Here is a 9,926-nt window from a genome sequence, read left to right as displayed (position 1 = left end):
TGGAAGTAGCCCCTTGACTCCGCCCATCGCCCCCTGCAGCGGAATAGGACGCTCCCACGCGGCGGGGCGGACCAGAGGAGAGCCGGGAACGCATGCGCACAGGCGGGTCTTGGCCGCCGCGGGTCCGGAAGCTGCGGAGAAGTTCTTAGCTGGAAGGCGGGTTTGAGATTCATCGTTGCTCAGTGTGTTCCAAGTCTACATTAAACACTTACAGGCCTTGGCTTATTTAAACTTAACAACCCTGCAGTGTAGGGGTGCTATGATCTTCATTTTGTTATTAAGGAAACAGTCTCAGAGAGGTACAGCCGCTGCCCGGGGATCGCACAGCTTGAGAACGTATTCCTATTTTGAGCCAATGAGTCATCAACAGGGCCCATGGAGCTTATAGAATTTGGTGGAGGTGTAGGGGAGGGGAGCATTCCTTAAGAAAAGAAATACAAAGTTACCAACACAAAATTGGGTATGAACATGAAAATGTAGACTATGAAATAATAACAAGTTACACATTTAAAAGAGCTCACAAACACCACAAACGTTGCACAATCCCCAAAGATAACGTAATGTTTTTATTAATTCACTGCCTGACACACCTCTGTGGTTTGTCGCCTACTTTTTTGGCTGCATGTACTTATTTCATAATATCCTGATCTACAGAGAGAAGAGAACAGTAAATTATCTTTTCCTCTAGTGTGCTGGATGAAACTTTTTCGTAGTCATTATAGCTTAGAAAAAGTTTCAACTTCACAAGTCCATATTGGTGATGTCATCTAAATATTTTGGAAATTTGTGAAACCTTTCACAATGTTTAACTCATGTTAGCTACGTTTCGGAACATGTGTTCATGGACTAGCTTCTGGCTCAGTTCTTTTAATCATTAACTCACCTCCCTTATACAGGGGCTTGTGGAGTAGCCACTAGAGCGTAAGGGCATGCCCCAGTAGATGGTGGGCCTTGTACCTAGTGAGTTAGCACCTTGGACAATAGGAGCGCTCCTGGAAGCCATTCCTACACCAAGACAACTAGTTAGGCAATTTAAGTATATCTGAAAATGGCTGTGAACCGCATCAGCATATCTCATGAAATGCAACCTGAATGTACTGAGCACCTACTATGCTCCAGGCACTTTTCTGGGTGCTGGGGGTAGGCACATCAGTGAACAAAGAGAAAAAGAAGCCGATGCCTAGTGAACGGAAGACACACAAATATAAACACATACATACATAAAACAGTGAGTAAATGTATGTATGGATGTCAGATTGTGATAAGTACTATGGAGAAAATAAAGCAGAGTAAAGGAGACAGGATGGTCAGAGAAGGTGTCTCAGAGAAGGTGACTTAGAAGAGAGACCTAAAGAAAGTGAACGAACCAGTCTTGTGGATACAGGGGTAGAGCATTCCAGGAGAAGCAAACAATGAGGGCAAAAGCCCAGAGGTGGGAGCCCGCCTGATGCAGTGAGGAGGGGGGGGTGGCGCCTAACTGGCTTAGGTGGTAGAATATGAGGCACTCGATCTCGGGGTCATGCGTTTGAGCTCCACGTTGGGTTAGAGATCGCCTTAAAAAAAGGCAGGGGGAGGAGATCCATACTGAGTGGGTAAGAAGGTGGAAGAAGATACCTGGAGGGAGCCAGAAGCTAAGTCATGTAGGGCATTGTAAGCCATTGTGAGGTCTTTGGATTTTGCCCTGAGTGAGATGGGACCCATTGAAGATGGAGGGCAGCAGGGACACAACTTGATTCACGTCTTCAGTGGTCGTGCTGGTGGCTGTGTTAAGAATAGGGTGTTAAGGGGCACCTGAGGGCTCAGTCAGTTAAGTGCCGGACTCTTGATTCTCTTGATTTCCGCCCAGGTCATGATCTCATGGTTAGTGGGTTTGAGCCCCGCATCGGGCTCTGTGCTGACAGTGTGGACAGCCTGCTTGGGATTCTGTCTCCCTCTCTCTCTCTGCCCCTCCCCTGCTTACTCTCTATCTCTCTCTCAAAATAAACAAAAGTAAACTTAAATAATAAAAAAAAAAAGAAGAGGCTGCTAAAATAATTCAAATGAAATAAAATGGTGCAATCTGTGGAAAACAGTTTAGCAGTTCCTCAAAAAGCTAAACATAGAGTTGCCACAGGACCCAGCAATTCCACTCCTGGGTATTTACCCAAGAGAATTAAAAACTGGTGTTCAAACAAATTATCCGTATGTGAGTGTGCATAGTAGTACCATTCATGATAGCCAAAAAATGGCAATAACCCAAATGCCAATCCACAGATGAATGGATAAGCAAGGTGTGGTATATCCATGCAATGGGATATTATTCAGCCCTGAAAAGGGATGGGGTACTGGTTCATGCTACGATGTGGATGAATCTTGAAAATATAATGGGTGAAGAAAGCCATACACAAAGGTCACATATTGCATGAGTCCATTCATACAAAATGTCCAGAGTAGGCAAATCCATAGAGACAGAAAGCTGATTAGTGGTGCCAGGGATTGGGGGTGTGGGTAGGGGTGGGAATGGGGAGTCACTGTTTAATGGGTGTGAGGTCTCCTTTGGGGATGATGAAAATGTTTTGGAAATAATAGAGATGATGCTTTCACAACACTGTGAATGTACGAGATGCCTCTGGCTTGTGCCCTGTAAAATGGTTCATCTTTTAACCAAAAGATTTTTTAAAATTATAATTCAAATGAGAGATGATGGTGGCTTTTAGGAAGCCGTAGGAGACGTAGTTAGAATCCACACATGTTCCTAAGATAGAGCTGACAGAACCCACTGATGGGTTGGGTGTTGGGAGGGAGATGAAGAAACGAGTCAAAATGATTGCAAGGTTTTTTGATCTAAGAAGCTGCTAAGACAAAGTTTCCATTTATTGAGATTAGATGAATAGCAAGCAAGTGGGGCACAGGGGGAAGTTGGGCTCGGGAGTTTGGTTTTGGACACTACGAGGTACCTAACAGACTTCCAACTGGACGTTCGTTGAGAGGATAAATGAATATATGAATCTGAGTTCTGGGGTGAGGTCCAGCCTAGAGAGATATAGAAATTTGGGGTGCCATCACTAAAAGAGTGGGTGAAAAAAGAAAAGAGAAGATAAGCACTGAGCCCCAATGTTCAAGGACCCCAGAGATGAGGAAGAAATGACAGACAAGGAGCAGCCATTGAGATAGGAAGGAAATCATGAGTGTGGAGAGTCTTGAGAGCCAAGGGAAGAAGATAAACCTAGAAAGAGAGTGACTATCAGTGAGAGGGCTCAAGTGACATGAGGGCAGGTCACTGGACTATTGGATTGAGCCACATGGAGGTCACCAAGTAATCAACTCAAAAGTTGATTCGGCCAAGTGGTGAAGCCAAACCCTGGTTGGGTGATTCAAGAAGAACTGAGGAGGGGCGCCTGGGTGGCTCAGTCGGTTAAGCGTCTGACTTCAGCTCAGGTCATGATCTCGGGGTCCGTGAGTTCGAGCCCCGTGTCGGGCTCTGGGCTGATGGCTCAGAGCCTGGAGCCCGCTTCCGATTCTGTGTCTCCCTCTCTCTCTGCCCCTCCCCCGTTCATGCTCTGTCTCTCTCTGTCTCAAAAATAAATAAATGTTAAAAAAAATTTAAAAAAAAGAAGGACTGAGGAAAGGAATAGAATAGGAGACATTAGTACAGATCCCTCCGTTTCTCTCTCCCTCTCTCTCTCTCTCTTCCTCTTTTTAGGGTTTGCCGTAAAACTGTAAAGAGCAGAGAACATTGGATCTGTAGCTAGAAAGCATATTTGTGTTAAGACATGTTTTATGACATCAAGAACGATCTAGAAGAGAGAGGAGTGCCTGACAGACAGGGGAGAATCGCTTGATTTATGTCCCTGAGTAGATGGAAGAGATGGGATCTAGTGCACACTAGCAGCATTTCCATAGTTACCAGGAGGGAAGGCAGAAAATGGGGTCTCGGGTGCAGGTAGGACATAGATGTCCTGGGAGCCTTCCAATGGCTCCTCTTCTCTTCATGAGATTGGAGCCCGGTCAAGGGTGAGAATGAGGAGTGGGGCAAGGGGAGAGGTTCAAAGGGGAGGTGAATGGACATGAGGAAAGCATCCAGGCCATGATCAGCATGGAGCCTACCTCGGGGCTCCATCCCATGACCCTAGGATCATGACCTGAGCCGGAATCAAGAGTGGAACGCTCAACCGACTGAGCCACCCAGGTGCCCCTTAACATGATTTTTTTTTTTAACGTGAGGTTCTATAATTATTATGCTTATGATAAAGAGATAAATCCATTATCAGATTTGCTAAGGCCATCAGCAAACATACCCTAAGCAACCCCTGCATTGTCCTGTCAGGTGATTACGGCTGATTAATATAGAACAGTCATGAAGCCATGGCTGCTTCTGCTCTATGCCTCCTGAGAGGCAGCGAGGGGGTTCATGAACCTGTCTGCCTGGGTTTGAAGCCCAGCTCCGCTTCTTAAAGTCTATCTCTCCATGTCTGTTAGTATTCAAGGGGTGCCTGGGGGGGGGCCCAGTCGGTTTAAGCATCCAACTTGGGCTCAGGTCACGATCTCGCGGTTGTGAGTTCGAGCCCCGCGTGGGGCTCTGTACTGACAGCTCAGAGCCCGGAGCCTGCTTCGGATTCTGGGTCTCCCTCTCTCTCTGCCCCTCCCCTGCTTGTGCTCTGTCTCTCTCTGTGTCTCAAAAATGAATAAAAATTAAAAAAAAATAAAGTGTTAGTATTCAAAGCCTTACACACACACACACACACACACACACACACACGAATGCACATGCGCCTGCACGCACGCATACGGCTGTACCTGTTTGTAGTAATTCTAGGTGCAAATGAAGACTTAAGAAGCCCAGAGAAGCTACACTGATCTACATAAGTACGTAAAGCAATATTTTCACAGCCACTAGATTAGCCAAAATTAGGTGATCTGAGAACACCGAGTTCCGGAGAAGTAGCTGGAAGAATGGGTCAGCTGGCATTGATGGTAGCAATATAGACAGGTGTGTCCTTTCTGGAGAGCAACCTGGAATACTCCGAGAAATTAAATACGAGGAAGCCTGGCACCCTCCTCTCTCCACTCTCCGACAGGCCTGTGCATGAGGTCTGCAGGAGGATGCAAATTGCGGTGTGGTGTAGAAGCAAAGAATTGGAGGGAATTTTATGCCCATCACCGGGTCTTGAGAAGTGGAATGTGGAATGAATAGTGAGGAACCCCCACAGCAATACAAAAGAGAGAGAAGCAACCGTCATGCTGTGCTTAGTCAACGCCTGCTGCTAAATGCTTTAAGATGCCAGCTGGCAATGGTCCGGTGAGAAAGGTGTCCTTTTGGAACCACCCGCATTCTACCTGGAGAAGCCGTGGACCAGAGAGGTTAAGACACTTGCCCGAGGGCATCCAGCTAGAGAGCCGTCCGGGGGGCCTGGGATTTTAAACTCAGGCGGCCTCTCCAGAATCCTCCTGTGACTCTCTCTTCAAGAGCTAGAAATCAACAGAGCCACACAGAGAGCTCTCCAAAAGCACGATGAGAGAAAGAGAAGGAGGCTTGTGGCTAGCTGACATTTTTGCGAATTTAAAACGCACGCAAAGAAACTGACTGTAAGGATACACGCGAATCTGAATCAAAGAACAGAAGAGGGGCGCCTGGGTGGCGCAGCCGGTGAAGCGCCGGACTTCGGCTCAGGTCACGATCTCCTGGTTCAGGAGTTCCAGCCCCGCGTCGGGCTCTGTGCCGACAGCTCGGATGGGGGGGGGGGGGGGGCAGGGAGGCAGAAGAAAGAGGGAGATGACTAATATGAAATTCAACCAAAGATGATGGCATAGAATCGGCTCACGTCTGTGCACTTGTGGTTCCAAGGTAGGGAAGCATCGAGATTCCCCGGGAGGGGAGAATTCAGAGGGGCGGGCTATGTACCCTGGAGAAAGTTGGTCGAGAGAAGAGGGGCAAGTTGAGAAAGAGAAGCAGAGTGATAAAAGTTGGTAAGAGGGTAGCCTTGCAACAGCCACACTGTCAGGGTTCAAATTCCAACTCGACCCCAAGTGACTTGACCTCCCCGTGCCTTTGTTTCCCGTCTTTTTTTTTTTTTTAATGCCCCACATGGGGCTTGAACTGACGACCCCAAGATCAAGAGTCACAAACTCTACGGACTGAGCCAACCAGGCACCCTTCTCTCCCTAATATTTGTAAAACCACACCCTTGGGAGAGAGAACATAGAAAGCCCCTTCTTTCTCTGCAAACCTAAGGCAAGAAATCTGTATTGCTCCTCGATGCTCTTACGGAAACCCCACTTGTCTTTCTCTTGGACACCACACGGTCTATAACCCGACTTGGCTTTTCAAAGGCCGGAAAGGGGGCCACGGTGAAAGCGGGGAGCCCGGGAAGAGGCTCCTATGGGAGTCCAGCGGGGAGCCCTCGGGGGCCTGCACCTCGGCGGTGTTGACCTTGACAGACGTGGCGGGCGAGGTGGGGTCAGATTTAGAATCTTGGGTTTGCTGCTGGCTTGGATGTAGGTGTGAGGGACAGAGAGGGTGGCAAGGGCGAATGCAAGGTTTTTGGCCTGAGCGACAGGGAGAGTTTGGAATTTATCCCGGAGGCAGTCAAAATCATAGGAAGATGTTGAGGCTGGCGTGGGGGAGGGGACTGGGTCAGATGCCATGATCACCAAGGAAGCAGCCAGACTGGGAACACAGGCCTGGGAGACAGGCCACGGGGATGGATTGTAGCCCTGGCTCAGCCCCCAACTCACTGTGGGCTCCTGGGCAGGATAAAACTGTTCTCTGGACCTCCGTTTCTCCGTCCTACAAAGGGCCTGCTAGGAATAAAAGATCCCTAAAGGCCCCCTCGGGGCAAGTAATTTTGGTCCAAGATTCTCTGACTCGAATATTCTCAGGATCAGATAAATACACAATCATTAGTCAAGGTCAAACCTCTTCTTTTGAATCCTCCTTCCCAGAGCCCCACTGGACAGGACGCAGAATTTCTCGGGTCTGGGAACGAGGGGGATAATATCAGTGAGAACGGCGGGTGGTATTTGTTGAGCACACATTCTGTGCCAAGGGCTGTCCACGCTCCATCACACTGAGACCCGACAGCAGGAGTGAGAGGTGGGTGCTTTGCTGTCAGCCCCACGTGCCAATGGGGAAGCTGAGGCTCCGAAGAGGTGAAATGATTTGCCCGAAGCCACGTAGAAGCACCAGGATTCCAGCGATGTCTCCCCAACCTGCGTTACTGTCACCCCGGGCCAGCCAGCCACCAACACCTCTCACCCAGATGTTCGCCATCACCTCCTCACGGGGCCACTTACTTCTACCCGCCCCCCGGCCCCCCCTCCCCCGGCCCCGACACCGACACCACGTTGCCAGAAGGATCTGTGGTAAAACCTGAGTCAGCCCGAGCCCTTCGTCTGCTCAAAACTCTCCCAGGATTGCCAGCGCACTCAGAGTCAAAGCTAAGTCTTGACGGTGGCCCTCAAGGCCCCACACGGGCTGCTTCCTGCCTAACTGGCCTCATTCCTCCTGTCCTCCCCTCCCCCTGCTCTGCTGTAGCTTCCCTGGGCTCCTCTTTCTTCCTCCAACAAGCCAGGTGCGCTCCTGCCTCAGGGCCTTTGCACCTGCTCTTCCCTCTGCCTGGACCTCTCTTCCCCCAGAGACCCATATGACTGACTCCCTCACCTCCTCTTCCTTCAGCTCTCTGCTCAAGTGCCACCTCCTCAGTGAGGCTTTCCCTGCCCACTATTTTTAAGCCCAAAGCCCTACTCTCACCCCCTCCCTTGCACCCCGACCCCTCATCCCCCTTCCCTGATGTATTTTTCCTCACAGCTCTAATCATCTAACATACTGTATGTTTTACTTCTTTGGCTCGTTTATCGTCTATCTCCCTAGAATGTGAGCTCATGGGATTTGTGTCTATTTTGTTCACTGCTGTATCTCCAGTGCCCAGGACGGTGCCCAACACACAGCACGTGCTCCATAAATATTTTTGTCAAATGGATAAATAAGGATCCGTCTTCAAGGTTGACGCCAACTGTACATTGGGTACGTGTGGTTATGCCGGTATGGCCATAACCACCATGCGTTCGATACATTGGGTTGACTCTTCGTGTGTTGGCTTCTGATCCCATCTCTCCGTCTCTCCCGTCCCTGCTGGGGTCCGGGCAAAGAGCCCCTCCTCCTTGGAGTCTGTTCTGGCTCCATGCCAGCCCCCGGGTTGGCCCCTTCTCCGTTGCCTCTTTGATGCCCATGTCACTCCCCTGGGTAAAATCCCCCAGCGATCCCAGGATTCCACCTCGTAACCGCCACGCTGGGGTTTTTTACACTGTCGGTCACGACCGGTTAGTGGACTGTGAAATCAACCGACATTTTTCAATAGAAAAGAACAGATCGGAGTCTGTGCCCATAGGGTAGACGTAATATACCCTAAGGTATAGGGGAAGTGTGAGTTTGTGAAACTTTTGTTTCGTGTTCTATGCATCGGGTGATGACCTAAGTGTATTCCTTACCCTGGGTCAAAACAGTTTGCCAAATCCTGCACCACACAGTCCTGACTCGTAAATCCCATGTACAGACTGGATGGACAATATTAATATCAGCTCAGACTTCTCTCTTCGCTGGCTGGGACCCATGCCAAGTGGTTTCACCTACTTCCGTTCTTGGACTCCTGGCCGCAGCCTGAGCACCGCTGTGATTCCCAGTTGACAGAAGATGAGACTGAGGCTCAGACTGGAGAAAGCCCATGCCTGAGAGCTGGGAAGAAGGCCCAACCTCCCTCCTCAGACTACCTGCTACCTGGCTTGCCCAATCCCTCCCAATCTGCTCTCCATCTACATGGAGCACTCAGGTTCGCCCGCCCATCCTCAACGCCCCAGGTTCAAGGTGCCTCATGGATCTTCCAAAACCTCAGCCGGCGGTACCATTTGAACTTCCATTTTGCAGGCTAGAAAACTGAGGCTAGCCAGCCTTTCCAGGAATCCGCCATCCCATCACCCTTCTCCAAACTTCTTTAGAAGCAGGAGAGAGAAAGGGCTGAGGCCACGTCTTTGACTGCCTGGGTTCAAATGTCGCGCCTCAAAACTGTGTGATTTCAGGCAGCCTCTCTGAGCCTCAGTTTCCTTTCCTGCCAAATTGGAATAATAACAGTGCCTCCCCATAAGGCCATGCTTAAGCCTTAAATAAGTTGGAACACATGCAAAGTTCTTAGATCAGCCGCCACACCCCTCTGTCGGGCATCTTCCCAACAGCCCTATGCAATTAGATTACTATTTGCCCCCCAACATTGTTGCAGAGAAGGGGAGGCCCTTGCCTGAGTTCATACGGCTAGAAAATGGGAGAGTAAGAATTCGGAGGCGGGTCTGGCTGGGCTGTGAGCCACGGAGTCACAACAGCCCTGGGGATAGTGGTTCGACAGCAACAGCAGGAACGGCATTTTCCAAATTAAGGAACGTGGTGGGACACGGAGAAGGTAAGGGCACGCCCAAGTCACGCAGCGTGTAAATGTCAGAACCAAGATGCAAACCCAGACTTGTGTGTGTCCGGGGGCAGGCTGACCTTTGCCCCAGGAGCCCCTGCATAACGTTCTGGTGGAGCGGAAGGAAAAAGTGCGGGGAGGGGTGCCCTTGCCTCAGCTTGGTCTAGAGGACTTGTATGCTTAGCGCCAGCCCCTACCCACCCTAAGCTGGCTGCTCCCCCGAAGGCCCTGGCGTGGAGATACTGGGGTGGCATGGATGATGGCGGAGAGGGTGTAGCGGCCCCCTCCTCTGGCCTCAGATCGGGGCCCTGCAATCCCCCAGGATTTGGTGCTTGGAAAGCTGACGTTAGGTTGCTATGGCAATGGGTTTGGGGCGGTTGCCATAGCAGCAGAACTAGCCTGGGTTTAAAAATATCTAGGAGGAGGTTTGTGTTTGTGAGTGTGAGTGCGTGACCAACCGTGCTGTCGTGTGTGTCCAAATGGGAGGCCTTGAGG

This window comes from Prionailurus viverrinus, chromosome E2 (assembly GCF_022837055.1).
Source record: "Prionailurus viverrinus isolate Anna chromosome E2, UM_Priviv_1.0, whole genome shotgun sequence".
NCBI classification, from domain to species: domain Eukaryota; kingdom Metazoa; phylum Chordata; class Mammalia; order Carnivora; family Felidae; genus Prionailurus; species Prionailurus viverrinus.
The sequence above is the reverse complement of the archived record's forward strand: the minus strand, read 5'-3'. Positions refer to the sequence as shown.